The sequence below is a fragment of the Aotus nancymaae genome, unplaced genomic scaffold, assembly GCF_030222135.1.
Source record: "Aotus nancymaae isolate 86718 unplaced genomic scaffold, 86718_ANA_hifiasm-v0.15.2.pri h1tg000022l_1, whole genome shotgun sequence".
NCBI classification, from domain to species: domain Eukaryota; kingdom Metazoa; phylum Chordata; class Mammalia; order Primates; family Aotidae; genus Aotus; species Aotus nancymaae.
In genome coordinates this window covers 31,058,345-31,080,896 of record NW_026988435.1, presented here as the reverse complement: position 1 = coordinate 31,080,896, position 22,552 = coordinate 31,058,345, and the positions used below count along the sequence as shown (strand labels likewise).

The 22,552-nt window shown below is 36.1% G+C and overlaps 1 pseudogene; it reads right to left on the bottom strand.

Annotated features, from left to right (window-relative positions):
- Positions 1-20: 20 nt before the first annotated feature.
- Positions 21-19,806, bottom strand: LOC105704623 (peptidyl-prolyl cis-trans isomerase FKBP2-like; annotated as a pseudogene).
- Between the last annotated feature and the right edge of the window lie 2,746 nt (positions 19,807-22,552).

The window sequence follows — 22,552 nt, the reverse complement described above, 5'->3', positions numbered from 1 at the left end:
CCCGCCCCTCCCCAGTCTGGCTACAGCTCAGATCGTCGCTCGATTTTGAGCAGCTCCACCTCGAACACCAGGATTGCACCGCCTGGAATCTTTGGAGGAGCTCCCAGCTCTCCATACCCCAGCTCGGATGGGATCACCAGCTTGCGCTTTCCCCCTCACACATCCCTAGCAGCCTCTGGTCCCAGCCCTTGATGACCTGGCCTGTGCCAAGGAAGAAGACAAAGGGCTGGCTCAGGGGTAGGCTCCTGTCAAACTCCGTCCCATCTTCCAGCTTCCCCGCGTAGTGCATGTGCAGGACATCCCCTTTACGAGATTTAGTGGGACAGTGGTCCACCCGCTTCTTGACCCCGATCTGCAGCTTCCTTTTCACCTCAGCCCCCGTGGCTGTAGCCACGGCGCTCAGGCAGATGGACAGTACTGTCAGGACCTGGGCCCAGCTCAGCCTCCTGTCTCTGGGCACAGACCCCGACCGACCTACGGCTGAAGCCCCGCCCCCAGCGCCTGCGCTCCGCCCCCTCTGCTTCCGACCCCGCTCTATGGTACATACACACACATACGCCACATTTTCTTTATTCCATCATCGGCTGATGGACACTTAAATTAATTCTATATTTTTGCACCTGTAAATTGTGCCCTGATAAACATATGTGTACAGTATCTTTTTGATATGATTATTTTCCTTTGAATAGATACCCAGTAATGAGATTGCTGGATCAAATGTTAGGTCTACTTTCAGTTCTTTAAGAAACCTCCATACTATATTCCATAGAAGCTGTAATTTGCATTCGCATTGGCAGTGCATAAAGCATTCCCTTTCATATCAAACGATATCTATTGCTTTTTGACTTTTTAATAATGGCTAAGATAAAGAACAATCTCATTGTGGTATTAATGTACATTTCTCTGATGATTAGTGATATTAAGCATTTTTTTCCTGTTTCTTGGTCATCTGTATATCCTTTGTTTGAGAAATATCTTTTTATATTGTTTGTTCCTTTTTAATGGGATTATTTGTTTTCTCCTGGCTGATTTGTTCTTCATTGTAGATTCTAGAGATTACCCCTTTGCCAAATGTATGGTTTGCAAATACTTTCTCCCATTCTGTAGGTTGTTTACTCTGTTGATTATTTATTTTGTTGTGCAAAATCTTTTTAGTTTAGTCCGGTCCCATTTATTTATTTTTGTTTTCATTGTATTTCCTTTTGGGATCTTAGTCATACATTTTTGCCAAGGCCACTATACAGAAGAGTTTTTCTTACGTTTTTTTCTAGAATTTTTGAGGTTTCAGGTCTTGGGTTGAAGTCTTAAATTCATCCTGAGTTAATTTCTATATATGGTGAGAGATAGGAATCTAGTTTTATTCTTCTGCATGTGAGTATCCAATTTTTACAGCACTTAATTGAATAGGGTGTCCTTTCACCTGTGTGTTTTTGTCTTCTTTGTTGGAGATTTTGTCTTCTTTGGTTGTAGGTATTTGGCTTTATTTCTGGGTTCTCTTTTCTGCTCCTTTCCATTGGTCTTTATGTCTACTTTTACACCATTATCATGCTGTTTTGGTTACTAGGGCCTAGTAGTATAATTTAAAATTGGGTAATGTGATCCCTCCAGATTTGTCCTTCTTGCTTAGGATTGCTTTTGTTATTTGGGCTCTTTTCAATTCCATATAAATTTCAGGATCGTCTTTTTAATTTTGTGGAAAAGTAACATTGGTATTTTGAAAGGAATTGTATTGAATCTTTAGCTTGCTTTGGGCAATATGGTCATTTTTACAATATTTATCCTTACAATCAAGAGCATGGGATGGTTTTCCATTTGTATGTGTCATCTATAATTTATTTTATCAGTATTTTGTCATTCTCCTTATAGAAATCATTCACCTCTTTGGTTAAGTGTATTCCTAAGTATTTGATTTTGTTTGTAAATATTTTAAAAAGGATTGAGTTCTTGATTTAACTATGCTTGGTTATTATTGCTGTATAGCAGTGCTACTGATCTATGTACATGATTTTTTTAACTTGAGATTTTACTGAATTCATTTATTAAATTCGGGAGTCTTATGGAGAATCTTTAGGGTTTCCTAGGTATATGATTATAGCATTCACAAACAGAGATTCTTTGACTCATCTTCTCCAATTTGTATGTGCATTGTTTATTTATTATGCCAGATTGTTCTGCCTAGAACTTCCAGTACAATGTTAAATAGAAATGGTGAAAATGGACATCCTTGTCTTGTTCTAGTTTTTAGTGGGAATGTTTTCAACTTTACCCTTCAATATAATGTTGGCTGTGGATTTGTCATTGATGGCTCTTATTATTTTGAGGTATGTTTCTTCTATTCCTAGTCTGTTGAGGATTTTTACAATAAGGGGATGGGATGCCAGATTTTATCAAATGATTTTCCTGTGTCTATTGAGATAATCGCTTTTTTGTGTTTAATTCTATTTATGTGGTGAATCACTTGTATTGACTTGTGTATATTTAACCATGCCAAATATGAAACTCACTTAGTGATAGTAAATTATCTGTTTGATGTACAGTTGGGTTTGGTTTACTAGTATTTTGTTGAGTATTTTTGCCTCTGTGTTCATTATGGATATTGGTCTGTAGTTTCTTGATGATGATGTTGTTGCTGTTATCTCCTTTTCTGCTTTGGTATCAGTGTGATAGTGGCTTCATATAATGGGTTAATGAGAATTTCCTCATTCTCGGTCATTTGAAATAGTTTTAGTATAATTGATACCAATTCTTCTGTGAGTGTCGGGCTCAATTCAACTTGAATCTCTCTGGTCCTGGACTTTATTTTGTGGGGAGACTTTTTATGATTGATTAAATCTCACTGCTTGTAATTGGTCTGTTCAAGATTTCTGTCTCTTCCTGATCCAAGTTTAGGGGGTTGTATGTTTCCAGGAAGTTATCCATTTTCTCTAGATTTTCTAGTTTGTGTGCATAGAGGTGTTCATTGTAGTCTCAGTTGGGCGAGGTGGCTCACATCTGTAATCCCAGCACTTCGGGAGGCCAAAGCAGGAGAATCACTTGAACCCAGGAGTTCGACACAGGCCTGGACAACATAGGGAGACTCCATCTTTATCAAAAATAAAAAGATTAAAAAATTAGCCAGATGTGGTGGCACATGTCTCTAGTCCCAGCTACTCGGGATGGTGAGGTGGGAGGGTTGCTTGAGTCCAGGAGGTCGAGGCTGCAATGAGCTGTGATTGCATCACTGCATTCCAGCCTGAGCAACAGAGTAAGAGACTACTAAAGAAAATAGCAGTCTCAAATAGTCTTTTATATTTTATGTTATCAGTTGTAATGTCTGCATTTTCATTTCTGTTTGAGATCTGAAGCTTCTGTCTTCTTTTTCTGGTAAATTCAGCTAATGATCTATTATTTTATTTTTTTAACTTTTCAAATAACCAACTTTTCATTTCATTGATCCTTTGTGTTGCTTTTTGGGTTTCAGTTTCATTTAATTTTGCTCTGATCTTTGTTGTTTATTTTCAAATGCTTGTTTTGAGGTTGCATTGTTATTATTTCTCTAGTTCCTTGAGAGGTGACATTTGGTTGCCAATTTGTGATCTGCCATTTTGATGTAGATGTTTAACACTATAAACTTTCCTTTTAGCACTGCTTTTGCTGTATCCCAGAAGTTTTGATAACTTTTGTCACTGTAACTCATTTTGAAACATTTTTTAGTTTCCGTCTTGATTTCATTGTTGACTAAGAGATCATTCAGGAGCAGATTGCTAATTTCCATGTATTTGTATAGTTTTGAAGGTTCCTCTTGGAATTGATTTCTGGTTTTATTCTGCTGTGGTCTGAGAAGACACTTTATATGATTTTGATTTATTTAAATTTATTGAGACTTGTTCTGTGGCCTATCATATGGTCTACCTTGGAAAATGTCCCATGTGCTGATGAAAAGAATGCATATTCTTGTTTAGGAGTACAAAGTTCTATAAATGTCTGTTACATCCATTTGTTCTAGAATTTAGTTTAAATCTAGTGTTTCTTTATTGATTCTCTTCCTCAATAATCTGTTTAGTGCTCTCAGTAGAGTGTTGAAATTCCCTACTATTATTGTGTTGCTGTCTAATTCTTTTTCTAGGTCTATTAGTATTTGTTTTATGAATTTGGGAGCTCTGGAATTAGGTGCACATGTATTTAGGATTGTTATGTTTTCTGGTTGAATTGTTCCCCTTAGCATTATATTATTACCTGCTTTGTCTTTTTTTCTGTTGCTCCTATACAGTCTGTTTTATCTGATATAAGGATAGCTACCCCTGCTCATTTTTTTGTTTCCATTTGCATGAAATACTTTTTCCACCCATGTATCTTGAATCTGTAAGAATCATTATGAGTTAGATATGTCTCTTGAAGATAGAAGACATTGGCTTATGTTTTTTTAATCCATTTTGCCAATCTATATCTATTAAGTGGGGCATTTAGACTATTTATATTCAATTTAATATTGATATGTGAGATACTGTTTCTGTCATCACTTTGTGTGTTACGTATTTGCTTTGTTTTCTTCATTGTGTTACTATTTTATAAGCCCTGTGAGTTCTATACTTTCAGTTGTTTCTGTACTTGAGAATATCAATCTTTTGTTTAACTATTTAGAACTCCTTGTAGCATTTCTTATATGATTGCTCTCTTGGAGACACACTCCATCAGGACTTGCTTGTCTAAGAAATATTTTATTTCTCCCTTAATAATGAAACTTAGTTTTCCTGTATACAAATTCTTGGCTGAGAGGTATTTTGTCCTGTCTAAAGACAGGACCTCAATCTATTCTGGCTTGTACAGTTTCTACTGAGAAGTCTACTGTTAGTCTGATTGATTTTCCTTTGTAAGGCATCTGATGCTTTTTCTCACTGCTCTTAAAATTCTTTATTTCACATCAACTGTAGATAGCCCAACGACTATATGCCTTGATGATGTCTTTGTTGTGCAATAAATCGCCCAGGAGTTCTTTAAACTTCTTATATTTGGATGTCTAAACTTCTACCAAGACTAGGGAAGTTTTTCTCATTTATTCCTTCAATTACAATTTCTAAAACTTTTTGCTGTTTCTTCTCCTTAAGGAAAACCTATGGTTCTTATATTTGGATGTTTTACATAATCTTATATATTTTTTAGAAACTTTATTAATTTCTTTTTATTCTTTTTCTCATTTTTGTCTGCTTGGGCTAATTCAAAAGCTTTGTCTTCAAGCTCTGAAATTCTTTCTTCTGCTTGGTCTAATCTATTGTTAAAAATTTCCACTGAATGTTGTAGTTTTCTAAATATGCTTTTTATTTCCAGAAGTTCTTTTTGGTTTTCTTTAAAATATATACCTCTTTAAAAATTTTTCATTAATACCCTGAATTGCTTCTTTTGAAATCATTATGTTGGTTTTCAACTTTTTAATGGACCTCACTGAGCAATTTAATAATCAACATTTTGAATTCTTTTTCTTGCATTTCAAAAATTTCATTTTGGTTTGGATCCACTGCTGGAATACTAATGTGATATTTTGGGTATGTTATAGAAGCCTTTTTAAATATTGCCTGAATTACTTTTTTCTGGTTCCTTCTCACTTGGGTACATTATTTCTTCTTCTTATTTCTGAATTTATTTTTGATTTGACTGGGTTATTTTAAACTTTTTCCCCTCAATGATGTGACTTTAATGTGTGTAGTTTATGGTCACCTAGCTTTGACTATGGATGCTTTCAGTGGCCAAGGCTCTGTATCAGTTTCTTGCTTATAGAGAATATTTGTATGATGGCTTTTTTAGATGCTGGTTGTAACAGTGTGCTGGATGTATGAGTAAGTTCCCTGTCTCCCATAAGGCCGAAATGGTAGAGATCCCATGAAGCATATCTTGTTTCCCAGTGGCATGCACACTTTTATTTCTTTCTCAGTATTTTTTTCACTGGATTAAATAGTTCTGCCTTCAGGCCAGTAGCAGGTGCCCATGGATAAAAACTGGCCTCAGCTAATGCCAGTGGTTATATGCAATACCTCAATGGTGAGCAGAAGTCCCAATTTTGACAGAAGCATCTGGGAAAGCTCTCAGTGTAATGCACTGAGGTCTCATCAGGAAGAAAGTAGAAAGATATCTCAGTTGTCCTTCAGATCACCAGAAAAGCAATCTACCTCCCTGTTATGCTCCTGTCCTGGTCTTCTGACTATTCAGATCAGAAAGGTACTTCTTTTCATCTGTTGGAATGACCTTTAGACAGATAAATGTCTCCTTATCTCAAATAAATACTTAGCAACATTTGCTTTTAATCCAAACAATTCTTTGCTATTTTATTTTGAATTGTTATTCTTAACAATTTATTTGCTACAGAGGAAAACGCTAAAATTTTTGCCTACCTGATCAATTTTACTGCATCATTTATTAAAATAAAACTCTTATTTGAAGTTTTTATGTTGGTGATAATCAATTTTATGGCTACTCTATTTCAATATCAGTCAATGATTCAGTGACACAGTTTTCATTGTTGTAACTTTAAAATATGCTTTTATATTTAGTCTTGCCATTCAAATAACATTTATGATGTAAAATCATACTATAGCAACTATTAAGTTTTACTTAAAATAATTATCAAGTTATTCATCTTTTAATTATTTCATATGAGCTTCATATTTTAAAATAATTTAATTTTGAATTATATTGTCTATATTGTGTTTTTTTAATGTGAAATCTTCCAGTTCAAAAGCAGAGTAGCTCTCTTTATATTTTCAACTTCCCACTTGCCTGATTGGTTTCTTTTCTTCCTTCTTTCCTTCCTTTCTTCTTTTCTTTCTCATTTCTTTCTTTTAATTTTCAGGCTAAAATTATTGGTTTATTTTGCTTTTAATAATCATCATGTATTTTTTCTTGATGGATGATGTTTTGTTTGTACATGAATGGATTTTTTTCTACTGTTTGCTGTCCACCAACTTCTTTTATTGAGATTCCAGCTCATCTCCAGATGTTTTCTTGGCAAATGTTTAATATGGGCAAACTAAGTCATCACAATGCATTCCTTTATTACTAGAAACATACTTTGGATGACTCCCTCAAGGGAAAAAATATTGCCAAAATAAATTCTAATAATACTTAAAATCTGCAAGTTATTACCATTTACCAGGCCCTACACTAATTGCTCTACATAAATTAACTCATTTGTTCTTTATACTCATAAAGTTTACTGCTATTGACCCATTTTACAGAGAAAATGAGGTACACAAAAGTTAATTATCTTTCTATCATTCACATAGCTGTTAAGTGGTATGGATGGGATTCAAACCTAGTTACACTTGTGAAGTTTGTGTGTTCCTAATCAGTCTACTACATGTTCATTCTGTGCTTTAAAATGTTCAAAGAACACACAGATTGTGTAGCCCTAAAAGATAGAAACTAATAAATTTAGTCATGATAGAGAACATGCCTGAAGTAATATAGTGTTTTCCTGAAGAAGAGATAGTTGATGGCAAAAAGATAAATAATGTAATTATTAAACATTCTTGAATCGGAAAAACTCAGGATGGTAGCAAAAATAGATCAGATAGATATGGGGGAATTATTGCAGTGAGAAGGTAGATGTCCACTTCAACCCATGTCAGCTTTGAGATAAGATAGAAGGATCTTGATGAGCTCATAGGTTAACTATTCATGGAAAAGACAGAGGTACATACATAATTTCTGTAACAGGAATAGCTAAAATTATAAAAACAACTCAATTCTTCACACAAAAAATAGAAATGCAAAATCAGGAAGTTAATAGTGTAATTTACACCACAGCAGTGGCTTTCACATCTTTTCTTTTTTTTTTTTCTGAGATAGAGTCTCACTCTGTCAACAGGCTGGAGTGCAGTAGCAAGACCTCCACTCACTGCAGCCTCCCCGTCTCCCAGGTTCAAGCTATTCTCCTGCCTCAGCCTCCCAAGTAGCTTGGACTACAAGTGTGTGCCACCACACCTGGCTAATTTTTTGTATTTTCAGTAAAGACAGCGTTTCATCATGTTGGCCAGGCTGGTCTCCAACTCCTGACCTTGTGATCTACCTGCCTCAGCCTTCCAAAGTGCTGGGATTACAGAAGTGAGCCGCTATGCCTGGCTCTTTCACTTAGTTTAGATGTGAAAAGGATCTACTGTAAGAAATTTATTTTATATCCTGACTCTGATTTTTTTCTCATTTCTTTTTTCTTTAGTACAAATTATACTTCAAATAATCTCCAAATTTTGGACTTGGCCTGTTTTGTAGTGACTGTTAACTTCCTCAATAAATATATTTGCATCATGCCCAAGGAATGCAGATACCATATGGAACTGAACTATATTTTAGCCCCAGATTCTTCTCCTCAGTTAGTGATTAAAGGATAACCTACTGAAAACAACACAACTTCGTGAAAGTGGCTTGTGAAAGGGGCTTCATCCTCTAGCTATTTACAAATTGAAAAGGAGGGCCAGATCTTATTGGATGTTATGAAAATGTTCTGTGATCATTCTCTGCATTTGTAAAGGATGCTAATGTTTTTCATGAATTATTCTGAAATTACCTTTCTATAGGTAAACCACATCCACAAGTAAACCACGTGTAATTAGGAAAACTACAGAAAAATTCTGACTTTTGTTGAGTTCTGAAAATTTTCAGACTATAGAAAAGAGAAATAAATATATATTCAGTAGATTCAAACTTTTATTATGTGAAAGGCAGAGGAAAGTTTGGAGTCTATAGTTTCCTTTTATCATTAAACATATTGTATTATAAATTTTTCAAAGATTTATAAATAAATTTCCAAGGAAATGTATCACTACCTACTTTCTAGATTTCCAATGACTTTGTTAAAGCAAATTGGAAAAAACAAAGCATTGTATTCAATTTTGTTTTGTAGAAAGAGGTTCCAGAAGGCAGATGATTTCCTTGGAGCTGGCTACTTTCACATGGAATACAGCAACGTGAATAAATATGTTCACATATCAACCTTAACTTTTCCATGTTCAAAAAAGTTATTGAACTTTCTGACTATTTGATCCAGAAAAATCTCTCTGTGCAGTTCAGCGGCAGCCTGAAAGTGTCCAAAGCAAAGAAATTTAGGAAGAAATGAGCATGGTTGCTATTTTAACTGCCTTTAACATTGGTAGTATTTCACACTACAGATACTACATATGGTTAAGAGTTATCAGCCCAGAATGCAGAGGATAAATGGCTATAAAATGTTCTTGGATATTTTCAACAGGTTATATACTTATTTACATATACAACATTTTACAGATCATCTAGTTTTACTACAAATATGGTTATAGATGGGGTGCAATAATGAGAAATACAAACTAAGTTTATAAACACAATGAAGTGTATTCATTGTAATAATTCCTCTTATCCTGTAAGCTTCTGGCATTTTTGGCATTAGATCATGTATAAGATTATGTAAATACTTTCTCTGTAAAAGGAAGAGATCTCTCATTCTTTTCTCTCAAACCTCTTTTGTATAGAGAATTACCTATGTTCAAAACAAAGAAAACCACCTATGGTTTCAAATATTTGTTGAGCAAAGTTATATTCAGTATATTGTTACTTGCCTTCCCTTGTAAGGGAAGGAGGAGAGAAGTCTAATAGCTCTGGTTTTATGCTACTTTTGCATAATGCCTTTCTGCTAACATAATAAAATAAAATATTTCCTATTTGCCTCTCAAACTAATTGCATACCCCCCAGACTTCACTTCATCTTGGCATTTAAGATCCTAAACCATAATAATAATATCAAAAACAAGCAGTATGGACAGTCATCATCACAGATAATCTTTCCAGCAACACTCTGAGGGAAGTACTCTTATTGTTCCCATTTTGCAAGAATCTGAGGCCTCAATAGGTTAAATTAGTTGATCATAAAACTAGTGAGAGACAGAGGAGTGAACTGTACAGATACTTAAAGAATGTTCTTCCAAAACTCAATATCAATTTCACATTTCACTTATATCAGAAGCTGGATTATTTACTACAGGCTGAGAGCTCTACAAAATCTAGTTTCCTGTGACCTCTCTGATATCATTTTCTAATTTTTTCCTCCTCAAAATTTTCTTCCTTCTCAGTGCATCCTTGCTCAGTGCATCCACTGGGGCCTCTTTGACAGGACAGGCCCCTGTGTATGATGTTCCCCTCTCTGTGTCCATGTGTTCTCATTGTTTAACACCAACTTATGAGTGAGAACATGCGGTGTTTGGTTTTCTGTTGTTGTGTCAGTTTGCTGAGAATGATGGTTTCCAGCTTTATCCTTGTCCCTGCAAAATATATAAACTCATCTTTTTTATAGCTGCATAGTATTCCATGGTGTGTATGTGCCACATTTTCTTTATCCAGTCTAACATTAATGGGCATTTGGGTTGGTTCCAAGTCTTTGCTATTGTAAACAGTGCAGCAATAAACATACACATGCATGTGTCTTTATAATAGAAGGGTTTATAATCCTTTAGGTATATAATCAGCAATGGGATTACTGGGTCAAACAGTATTTCTATTTCTAGATCCTTGAGGAATCACCACACTGTCTTCCACAATGGTTGAACTAATTTACACTCCCACCAACACTGTAAAAATGTTCCTATTTCTCCACATCCTCTTTAGCATCTGCTTTCTCTCGATTTTTTTTCATGATTGCCATTCTAACTGGCGTGAGATGGTATCTCAATGTGGTTTGATTTGCATTCTCTAATGACCAGAGATAATGAGCATTTTTTCACATTTGTTGGCTGCATAAATGTCTTCTTTTGAGAAGTATCTGTTCATATCCTTTGCCCACTTTTTGATGGGGTTGTTTGTTTTTCTTGTAAATTTGTTTAAGTTCTTTTTAGATTCTGGATATTAGTCTTTTGTCAGATGGGTAGATTGCAAAAATTTTTCCCATTCTATTGGTTGCTGGTCCATTCTAATAATAATTTATTTTGCTGTACAGAAGCTCTTTAGTTTAATTAGATCCCATTTGTCTATTTTGGCTTTTGTTGCCATTGCTTTTGGTGTTTTAGTCATGAAGTCCTTGCCTATGCCTATGTCCTGAATGGTTTTGCCTAGGTTTTCTTCTAGGGTTTTTATGGTGTTAGGTCTTCTGTTTAAATCTTTAATCCATCTAGAGTTAATTTTTGTCTAAGGTGTAAGGAAGGGGTCCTGTTTCTGCTTTCTGCATATGACTAGGCTGTTTCCCAACACCATTTATTAAATTGGATTTATGGCCCATTGTATCCAGTGTGACTTCATCTTAACTGCATTTGTAAAGATCATATTTCCAAATAAGTTTGCATGTTGAGGTTCTGGGTAAACATGAGCTGAACCCTCTACATTTAAGCCAAAACATAAGATCAGAATATGAAAAGTGAACTATCAGAGAGTATGAAGGAACTTGAACATTAAAAAAAAAAAATGACTGCTCATATTAGTCTGTTATCATGTTGCTAATAAAGACATACCCAGAACTGAGTAATTTATAAAGCTAAGAGGTTTAATTGACACACTGTTCCACATGGCTGTGGAAGCCTCGCAATCATGGCAAAAAGCAAAGGAGAAGCAAGACAGGTCTTATGGCAGCTGGAAAGAGAGAGCATGTGCAGGGGAACTCCCCTTTATCAACCATTAGGTCACCTGAGACTTATTCACTATCAGGAGAACAGCACGGGAAAAACCTGCCTCCGTGATTCAACTACCTCATTACCTCCCACCAGGTCCCTCCCATGATACCTGGGAATTATAGGAGCTACAATTCAGGATGAGATGGGGACACAGCCAAACCATATTACTGCTTAAACAAAAATTAAACTGAGGGCATTGGAAATAAAGACATGGAAATATCTCAGAATTTAGAACTGAGACATAAAGCAGTAAGACATGAAAAGAAAAACAGATATTATCATTTCAGTAAGTAGGAGTTCTAGAAATACCAATCTAAAAAGTTTGAGAAATATCAGTTTATCTTTCTAGATTGTTGAACTGTAGTTTTTCAAATGTCTACTAATAAGGTATGTATAAAGATTAACTTCTGGAGATTCTAGAAATCTCCTTCTGTTATTTAACAGAAGATCTAACAAGAGATAACAGAAAAAAAAGAACAGAAAAAAGAAAATATTTTTAAATGTTGTAAGAAAATTACCTCTTCAGATACCTGTCTTTGCTCTTAAGTATTTCAACTGATTGGATGAAGCCCATCCCCATCTTGTAGGGTAATATTATTTACTCAAAGTCTACTAATTTAAATATTAAATAACATATTTAAAAACACGTTCACAACATCTACAATGGTACTTGATCAAAAAACTGAGCAACGTAGTCTAGCTAAGTTGACACAGAAAATTAATTATCTTAAAATATGAAATAGCTCCCTCAGAGGAAATGCTCTCAAGTTTTAAAATTAAAATAAATACTTACATAGTACTTACTATGAGCCAAACACTATTCTCAACCTTTTAAATATTAGTTCACTTAATCCTTAACCATTTCCATGAGGTAAGGACTGCTATTCCTCATACTTTAAAGATGGGGACGTTAACTTGTGCAAGTTGAAACAGCCAATAAAAACAGAGCTGGGATTTAGATTCAGCTTTGCTTCAACCACAATGTTATATTGCCTCATGGTTAATCAGGCTTGAGCTATCTGAGTAGCAGAAATAAAAATTAGAAGAGTTCTCTGTTCTTCTCATTAAAGAGTGTATTTTTTTCGTATAGATAGCTTTTGCGTTTGTGTCTTAGACTGACCCCTGGGGGAAATCTGTATTCCAGAATCACTTCCAGGTGATCAAGAAGTTGAAGCATACAAGATGGTTACTCTAACTCACTGTCTTTGTTCTTTAATATTTTAAAGTAGTATCACAATTTAATTTACAAGGACATCTTTAAAATGGAGTGGAAAAAATAAAACCAAAAATGATAGTTATGGAGGAATTGCTCAGGTTATAGGCAACGTCAGTCTCTGTCTGATTGTCTTTGGTTGCCCAAATGTTACATACTGTTGCTAAAACAAACTACAATTTGAATTATTTATAAGTTTAAATCTGTGTGTTCTCACTATTTATTGTGAATATAGAGAATTAATTGCATCTATTCTTTCTTGTATAGATGACTACATTTCGAGGGATGTAATTTCTCCTAGAAAGGAGGAAAAAATCGGGTTCTATATTTGGCTGCATATAAATTTTACTGACTATGATAATTCATTGCTTCTCTTCTTTCATGTCTGTACTATTATGAGCCTGTGTGTTCTCAGTGTCTTGGACTCGATACTCTAAACCCAGATTTTTTTTTCTAGCTTATCTTCTGGAGAAGCATGTTAACTCATAACTAGGAAATTCTAAACCTATATTTCATTCCCTTTGGTTAGCCCAACATATTTATTTGCCTTAGTCCTCTAGTACAATTCCTCGACCCCTAAGTTTATATCAGAGATGTTGGCAGGGTATATACACAGTGACATCATCCTCAAAGACCGCACGAGCCATATGTTATCTTTTCCCAAACACTGTATCATCCCAGATACAGATTGCCTGTGTTGTACTTCCCAAGTTTGCTTTCTGTATTTCCTGACTGTCAAGTTCATTCGGTGGTTAGACTCTGACAGTAGAGCTTCTTGTATTTTCATGTGGCATTGTATAGACATCAAAGATTTATAGTGTGTTGAAAGGGACATAACTGACTCATTTGTTTTTGTTTCATGATAAAGACAGTGTAAGTAAAGCAAGCCTTTCCAAGTGCTTATAAGCTGGTAACATGCGGCATGAAGTTGTCCCCTTCATTTTCATGTATCTGTATTTTTTTGGTAGAAGATGGAAATTAAATAACTAAGTTAAAAAAAGTCATTAAAATATACTTTTATTTATATTAAACATGATAAAGTCTCTGAGATTTTATAATGAGTCCTAGGAGTTACACAGTAAACAAATAATCAAAATCCAAACTTTCTCTTATTGAAAAGAATAGTGGACTGAGCACTTAGAACATAGTAAACATGAGGTATATATTTTATTATACCTAAAGTCCCTTTTAGATAGATACCTAATTAATAATTTTATACTTATTGTCCATTTCTCTCTGTTATCACTGAATCATTGCTTTTTTGTTTGTTGGTTTTTTTTTTTTTTTTTTTTTTTTTTTTCCTGCAGAATCTTGCTCTGTCGTCCAGGCTGGAGGGCAGTGGCAGGAGATCGGCTCACTGCAACACTGCAACCACCGCCTCTCAAGTTCAAGCAATTCTTCTGCCTCATCCTCCAGAGTAGCTGGGACTACAGGTGCATGTTGCCACACCTGGCTAATTTCTTTTCTCTTTGAGTAGAGACAGGGTTTCACTGTGTTGACCAGGCTGGTCTCAAACTCCTGAGCCCAGGCAATCTGCTCGCCTCTGCCTCCCAAAGCGCTACGATTATAGACATGAGCCACCGCACCCAGCCAAGTCGCTGTTTTTAAAGAGTCACAAGTTGTTTATTCTAACTTTAAATTATTTCTACATAATTTACTTTTTCTATGTGCTTTAGTGACATATATCTAAACAATAGGTAGAATATTTTTGCCTTTAAAAAAACTGTGCTTTCTTCTGAAGACCCAAAGACTTTAATTATTTATATATATATGACTGGCACTGGAAACTTGTAGAAGTAAACCATAGTGGGATGAGGAGTAGAACAAATCCCTTTTGATGGACTTACCCATGTCCATCTTTTGCCTGGTACTTTCTAATGATAGTGGCTTCCTGTAATCTATTCTTGCAATCTTGCTGCATGTTGCCTTCATGCAACCTGAGTGATCTTTTTAAGGAGAAACTCTGATTACATGACAACTCTAGCAAAGCTCTTTTATGTCTCTCCATGGCATTCAGGATAAAAGTTGAAATTCCTAATAAGACCCTACATCCATGTTCAGATTCCTACGCAAGTCTCTAGTCTTAAATTAGCACATAGTTCACCTTCATCTGTGAATGTTGAAAACACTATTCTTTTTTATGCTCCACTCATTCAAAGTTTATGTGAATAAATTTTGGGTTAAATTTTGGTTCAAATGTCACTTTCCTGAGAATGCTTTCTCTAACCCATTAGACTTGCTTATTCTGCTCATTTGTGTCCCATTAATTTTCTACCTTTATATCACTTATCACAGGCATAAAGGTATAATTTTATGTTTTTAATCATTGATCAAGTTCGAGCTGTCCCAAGGAACTGTACCTCCATGCGGGTAGACACTGATTTTTGCGAAGTGCTATATCCCATAGACCAACCACAATGACTGACACCTACGAGGCACCTCATATCAATGAATAGAATCAGTATGCATGAAGAACATGAGATTTCAGGATGCCACTTGACTTACCCAAGTTTATATAGCTGGTGGAATCAGGAATTATATTCAGGACTGCCTGATCAAATTCCTAATCTAGGTAATGTGGGATCCACCTCAAATACTAATTGGTCGTGACTTCTTTATTTTTAAATACATTGGCATGGGCACAGTGATCTTATCTGTCCTATTATTTTAAATTGAAATGCTCCTGTAATCAGTTGCCTAATCAGGAATTTAGTTTTAAAGACCATCAATTAGTATTATATCAGAAACCCCAGACACATGAAACCTCAGCTATCATATCTACAGTCATACTTTACTGATGGGCGGGTAGAAAGATTTAAATGGTTCTTATTGACGCTTTTAGAAGAGTTTTCAAGCAATATGCTTTAGTTAAAATATATAAGATATATCCTCAAATCTCGTTTGAACAGTGTAACAAACTCTGGTGAGACATGTTGCCGCAGCATTGACACTGTATTCCCTAAAGTTCTTGTGCTCACTCCATTGACTCAGGAGGGTTTCTAGACACTTTGATGCAGAAAATAATGATACTGGAAGAGTTCCTCTAGTGAATAATGAGTATAAGGGTGTGGTTGAGCCCACAGAGAATGAAGACCTATAACTTTATTCTTCTGTGAGTTCAAACTTGCAGAATAGATATTTCAAACCAGTTCGTGTTGTTTGTCTCTGTCTGAGGCAGAACTTGATCTTAAGTGCACTTTCCTTCCAACCTTGTGGCAAGGATGTAGCAGTATCTAACTTAAGAATCTTTGGGGACTATCATTTTTTTAAATGTATTTTTAAAAACTGTGTATATTTGTAGTGCATATGATGGTTTTATATACATATATGTATGTATAGTGTTTGCTTGAAATGGCAAAACTGAGCTAATTAATATTTGCATTGCCTCACAAACTTATTTTTACAGTGTGATTATGTAGAATCTACCCTTTTAGCAATTTTCAAGGACACAATCCATTGTCATTAACTATAGCACTCATGTTTTGCAATAGATCTTTTGAACTTACTCCTTTCATCTAACTGAAATTTTGTATCCTTTCACCAATATATCCCTGATTGCCCCTTCCCCTCCCTTCAGACCCTAGTAACCGCCATTCTACTCTCTGCTTCTGGGATTTTGCCTTTTTTAGATTCCACATATAAATGATATCATATCCCTGGCTTATTTCAATTAGCATCATATCCTCCAGGTTCATCTATGTTGTCACAAACAACAAGTTTACTTTTTAAAAAAAATTGAATTGTGTTCCATTGTGTAGATACGTTTTCTTTATCCATTCATCTGTGATGAACACAGGTTGATTTCATATAATGGCTATTGTGAATAATGCAGCAATGAATGTGAGAATGCAGGTATCTTTTCAACATACTCATTTGATTTCCTTTGGATATACACCCAGAAGTAGGATTACTGGATCATGATAGTTCTATTTTCAATTCTTTGAGGTATTTACATAGTGTTTTTCATAACAGCTAAGCTAATTTACATTCTCACCAACAGTGGGATGTGTTTTCTCCATATCCTCACCAGCACTTATCTTTTGTCCTTTTGATGATAGCCATCCTGACAGGTGTGAGGTGGTTTCTCAGTGTGGTTTTAATCTGCAATTCTCTGATGATTGGTGATGCTGAGCAGTTTTTCATATGTCATTGGGGGGATATTACTCTTTTCGAAGCAAAACCTAACAGATAGACACAAAAAAAATGAGCTTAAATATTAACCTACTGTGTTGAGAACCCTGGGCTAATGGATAGTAGGGCCAGCGACCAACATAGGTCTTCATGGAGTAAGAACAAATTGGCTGGCAATGTTTAGGGCCTTCAGATAAAGTTTATGCTGGACATCCAGAATAACATCTCTTGGCATATACATAAAGAACTAAAGGAAAAGCTTTATGTTAGAGATTTGGAAAGTATTAGTAAGGGTGAGAGAAGTGAAAGTCATGAGAACCTCTAAGGAAACTCTTTTTGTTTTTTAGTTGCCTTTTAGATTTTGGGGTACATGTGAAGGACATGCAAGATTGTTGCATAGGTACACACATGGCAGTGTGATTTGCTGCCTTCCTCCCTATCACCTACTTTTAATAAGAAAAGCAGCCAGAAGATGGAGATCACCAATAAGACAGTTATTTCCCCAAAGTTAAAGTCCATGCTATCTGTTTCAACAGTAGCACAATAAAACGTGTGGCATACACAAAGTACTAAGTAAATATTGTGAATAAATAGGCTGGGCGCGGTGGCCCACACCTATAATCCCAGCACTTTGGGAGGCTCAGGCGGGTGGATCACGAGGTTAGGAGATCGAGACCATCCTAGCTAACACGGTGAAACCCTGTCTCTACTAAAAATACAAAAAAAGTAGGCAGGCCTGGTGGCATGCGCCTGAAGTTCCAGCTACTTTGGAGGCTGAGGCAAGAGAATCGCTTGTACCTGGGATGCGGGATTGCCTTGAGCCGAGATCGTGCCACTGCACTCCAGCCTGGACGACAGAGCCAAACCCTGTCTCAATGTGTGTGTGTGTGTGTGTGTGTGTGTGTGTGTGTGTGTGTGTGTATACATGAGCGAACCTATTTGGCAATAATTAAGAAAGAAATAATTTGATGTGTTTATTACTAAAGAGAAAATTATGTTGGAAAATCTGTGCAGGTAAGGACTCAATTTAATAGCCAGTCATGGTGGCTCACGCCTGTAATCCTAGAACTTTGAGAGGCTGAGGTGGGCAGATCACGACACATCAGGAGTTCAAAACCAGCCTGACCAACATAGTGAAATCCGGTCTCTATTAAAAATACAAAAATTAGCCGGGTGTGGTGGTGAGCGCCTGTAATCCTAGCTACTCAGGAGGCTGAGGCAGGAGAATTGCTTGAACCCAGGGGGCGGAGGTTGCAGTGAGCCGAGATTATGCCACTGCACTCCAGCCTGGGTGACAGAACAAGACTGAGTTCTGTCAAGTCTCAAAAAAAAAAAAAAAGATTCAATTTAATATAGATAATATATTGCTTTGCTTACAAAATGTCATGATATTGTATGGTAGTGAGCACTTTGCAAAACTTTTTCATCTGCATTCAGTACTTTAGTCACACTGTTAAAATATTTTATTTCTTGGTTCAAGGGTATTTAAAAGTGGCTGTTATATTTCAAAATGAACAAGTGTTTCTTGTCCTTACATTTATTGTCCAAAGGCAGAATTTATGTAAAATGTGATATTTTGGTCTAGAAATTAAAAAAAAAATTGGTGCATAAATTACTTCATCATTGAAAGACTAACTTAAATTATTGTATGTATTTCTGCTTATGTAGACTTTTAAAATTTTTATTGAGATAACAAAGGTAGATTTTTTTGACCTAGATAATCCCAAATGTAAAGACCACTTATAAGAAGTTCGTTATTATTTTAATATTTAAATGATTAAAAACAAATAATGTGCTTTAACCCCCAAAATACTTCTGTACATACACTTATAATTGAGTGACAGGCAAAGTTTTCCATTCAGACAATTACACAGTAACCCTGGATCCATGTATCGAAGACACATATAAAAAATGTTTTAGCTACTGCCAGTTTGGGACCTAAACAAAAGCTATTTGACTTATATTGAGATCTCCTGGTACACTAATAATTAATCTCACCATAACTTTTTGGTTGTATTGATCTCAAAGTAGGCATTATGCTGAACTCCTAAGATATCAAATTTAATTTAATATGCACCTTAATATTAAGGAACAAATCATTATATTATTTTGCTACATTTTTTCTAAGTCTTCAGACTGAGGATTTTAAGAAATGTTGTCATAAAAAAACAAAGGCACATAGTTTAAGGTCAAGACATTTTGATTTTAGTTTCAGCTACAGTGCATCTATAATCAGTACTATTCATGTTTATGCCTGCATTCTGTTTTTACTGAGATGTCTCTAGCACTGTAAGGAGATGAGAGCTAAAACCCGAGTAACAAGATGTGTTTAGTCTTTTCCCTCAAAGGGCTTTCCTAAAACAAATATCTTTGGTAGACTGGATATTGCAAGATTTTAAACACAAATTCTGTATATCTGAACTCCTTACAATTGGAAATACACAAACTTAATGTGGTTAGATATTTCTAAAGCAAGTTTATATTCAAATTGACCTGTTATTTTAATGTCTGATCAGAAATTAAACTTATTTCTTTTCAAATGTGGCTGAATAACTGTCTGCCATTTTTACTCACCCCAGGAGTAAATGTTGAGCAGAAACAACTATAATATGTTTACAGACTATGCATGTCAGGAATTCAGATAAGGTAGACCAAGGATGACATTCTTTGCTCTGCAATGACTAGGGCCTTGTATGAAAGACCGAAATGGTGGAGTACAACTTAAATAGTTGGATCCTGAAATAATCTGGACGCTTTTCCACTCTCACCTGTCAACTGCCTGGGCTGGGACACTGTGAAGAGTGGGCTCATGTGGAACTCTTCAGCATAACACCCATATGTGGCTTTCCCATGTGGGCTCCCTTTCATGACGCCAGCTTTAAAGTGTTTGAACTTCTTACATAGTGACCTTGCCAATTCCTTACATAATGACAGAAGCTGAATGACCTTTAACTCCCAAGCCTTGGAAATCACAGTGTCACACTTTATTGGTTGAAAGAGTTACGAAGCCTGTCCGGATCTAAGAATAGAGGCTATAGACCCCATCTGCAGATAGAAAAGTATCCAATAATTTCTAGCCACATTGTAAAGAATAAAAAGCACACCCTTCCTATTCAACACTTCCAGAAGATATCATTTATGATATGATTGGTCCTTCAGGGCTATGTTTTTGTGAAATAATGTGTGTATATACTGTCTGTATATCAACTGTTATTATTAAAGTCAAAAGTTTTACTTTCTTTTTTTTTTTTAAAGCTCTTTTATTGTGAAATGATACATATACAGAAAAGTGCCTAACACGTATATCTATGGCTTAAGGTATTTAAAAAAGGAAACACTTGTAATCAGCACTCAGGCAAAGAAACAGAACTTTGTCAGAAGTCTCATCCTGCTCCCTTCCTGATTGCAATGCCTTTCATCATCCCAAAAAGAAGTCACTCTCCCGAGTTTCATGCTGATAAGTTCATTGTCTTCTTTATAGTTTCACCACCTAAGTAGGCGGCCCTAACATTTTAGTTTAGTTTTGAGTGTTTTAAGCTTTATCTAAATGGGAATTAATACAGTGTACATTGGTCTGGCTTCTTTTGTTCAACATTGTGAGATTCATCTAGGTTGTTGCATATGGCCATAGTGGGTTAATCATGACAGTGGGTTTATAGTTGGAATATTATGTCATATAAATATAGCACAACTTATGTGGTCAATTGCTGAAAGGTGTTTGGGCTATCAAATATTTTTTGTCCAGGAGCAATGCTTTTAGGGATATTCTCTTCCATTAGTACACATATTTCCAGAGAATATAACTGGAAGAGAATCTGCTGAGTCAGAAGCATCCCAGAGAGATTTGACAGGACTAGTTCTTGAGTCATTGTAAACAGCTAGAGAAGAGACTGCTCATCAGAAATTTGTCTGTTAGACCAGGTGAGGTGGCTCATGTTTGTAATCCCAAACTTAAAAAAAAAAAAAAAAAAAAAAAAAAAAGTTTTACTTTCTCTTGACATTTGTGCAGCAAAAGTAAACAACCAGATGAACTAGTCTTCATCAGTGGCAAGTCACAAAGGTGTTTGGGAGCTGCCTACAAAACTGGAATTATCCTAATATAATGGCTATTTATTTGAGGTTATACTCTGAGTCTAAACATCAGCTCTACATAACTAGGAAAAGTAAGTTTCTTTTCTCTTCAGTTTTCTCACCATTATGTTGGAGGCCAAATAAACACCAACACACAGGGTTGCTATATTAGTTTGTTATCACACTGCTATAAAGATACTCTCTGAGAATGGGTAATTAAGAAATGAAAAAGGTTTAGTTGACTCACAGTCCCACAGGCTTAACAGGAACCATGAGTAGGAGGCTTCAAGAAACTTACAGTCATGGAGGAAGGTGAAGGGGAAGTAGGCACTTTTTTCACAAGGCAGCAGGAGGGAATGTGAAAGAAGCAAAGAGGGAAGAGCCCTTTATAAACTACCAGATCTCATGAGAAGTCACTCACTATCATGAGAACAGCATAAAGGAAACCACCCCCATGATCCAATCACCTCCTACCAGGTCTCTCCCTCAACTCCTAAGGATTACAATTCAAAATGAGATTTGGGTGGGGACACAAAGCCTAAAGATATCATTCCACCCCTGCTCCCCTCCGAATCTCATGTCCTCACATTTCAAAACACAATCATGCCTTCTCAACAGTCTCCCAAAGTCTTAACTCATTTCAGCATTAACTCAAAAGTTCAAGTCTAAAATCTTAGCTGAGACAAGGCAAATCCCTTTCACCTAGCAGCCTGTAAATCAAAAGCAAGTTTTGTTAGTTCCAAAGTACAATGGTAGTACAGCCATTGGACAGATGCTCCCAATCCAAATGGGAACAAAATGGCCAAATCAAAGGGCTAAAGTCTCCATGCAAGACCAAAACCCAGTGGGACAGTCATTAAATATTAAAGCTCCAAAATCTTCTCCTCTGACTCTATGTCTCACATCCAGGTCATGGTGCTGCAAAAGGTGGGTTCCCATGGTCTTGGGAAGCTCACTCCTGTGTCTTTGTAGGGTATAGCTCCCCTCCTAACTGCTTTCATGGGCATTCTATAGCTTTTTTTTATAATTGACTGTCTATAGCTTTTCCAGGTGCATGGTGCAAGCTGTCAGTGGATCTACCATTCTGGGGTCTAGAGGATGATGGCCCTCTTCTCAGAGCTACCCTAGGCAGTGCCCCAGTGAGGACTCTGTGAGGGCTCCAACTCCACATTTCCCTTCCACTCTGCTCTAGCAGAGGTTCTTCATGAGGGCTTTGTCCCTGCAGCAAGCTTTTACCTGGACATCCAGGCTTTTCTATACCTCCTCTGAAATCTAAGCAGAGATTCCCAAACCTCAATTCTTGACTTCTGTGCACTGCAGTTCCAATACTGCAAGTAAGCCACAAAGGCTTAAGGCTTTCACCCTCCAAAGCAATGTCCTGAGCTATATGTTGGCCCCTTTTAGCCATGACTGGGATGCAGGGACCAAGTCTTGAGGCTGCACAGAGTAGAGAGTACCCTGTGCCCAGCTTAGAAAACAATTTTTTCCTCCTAGGCCTCTCAGCCTGTGATGAAAGGGGCTGCTGCCAAGATCTCTGATATTA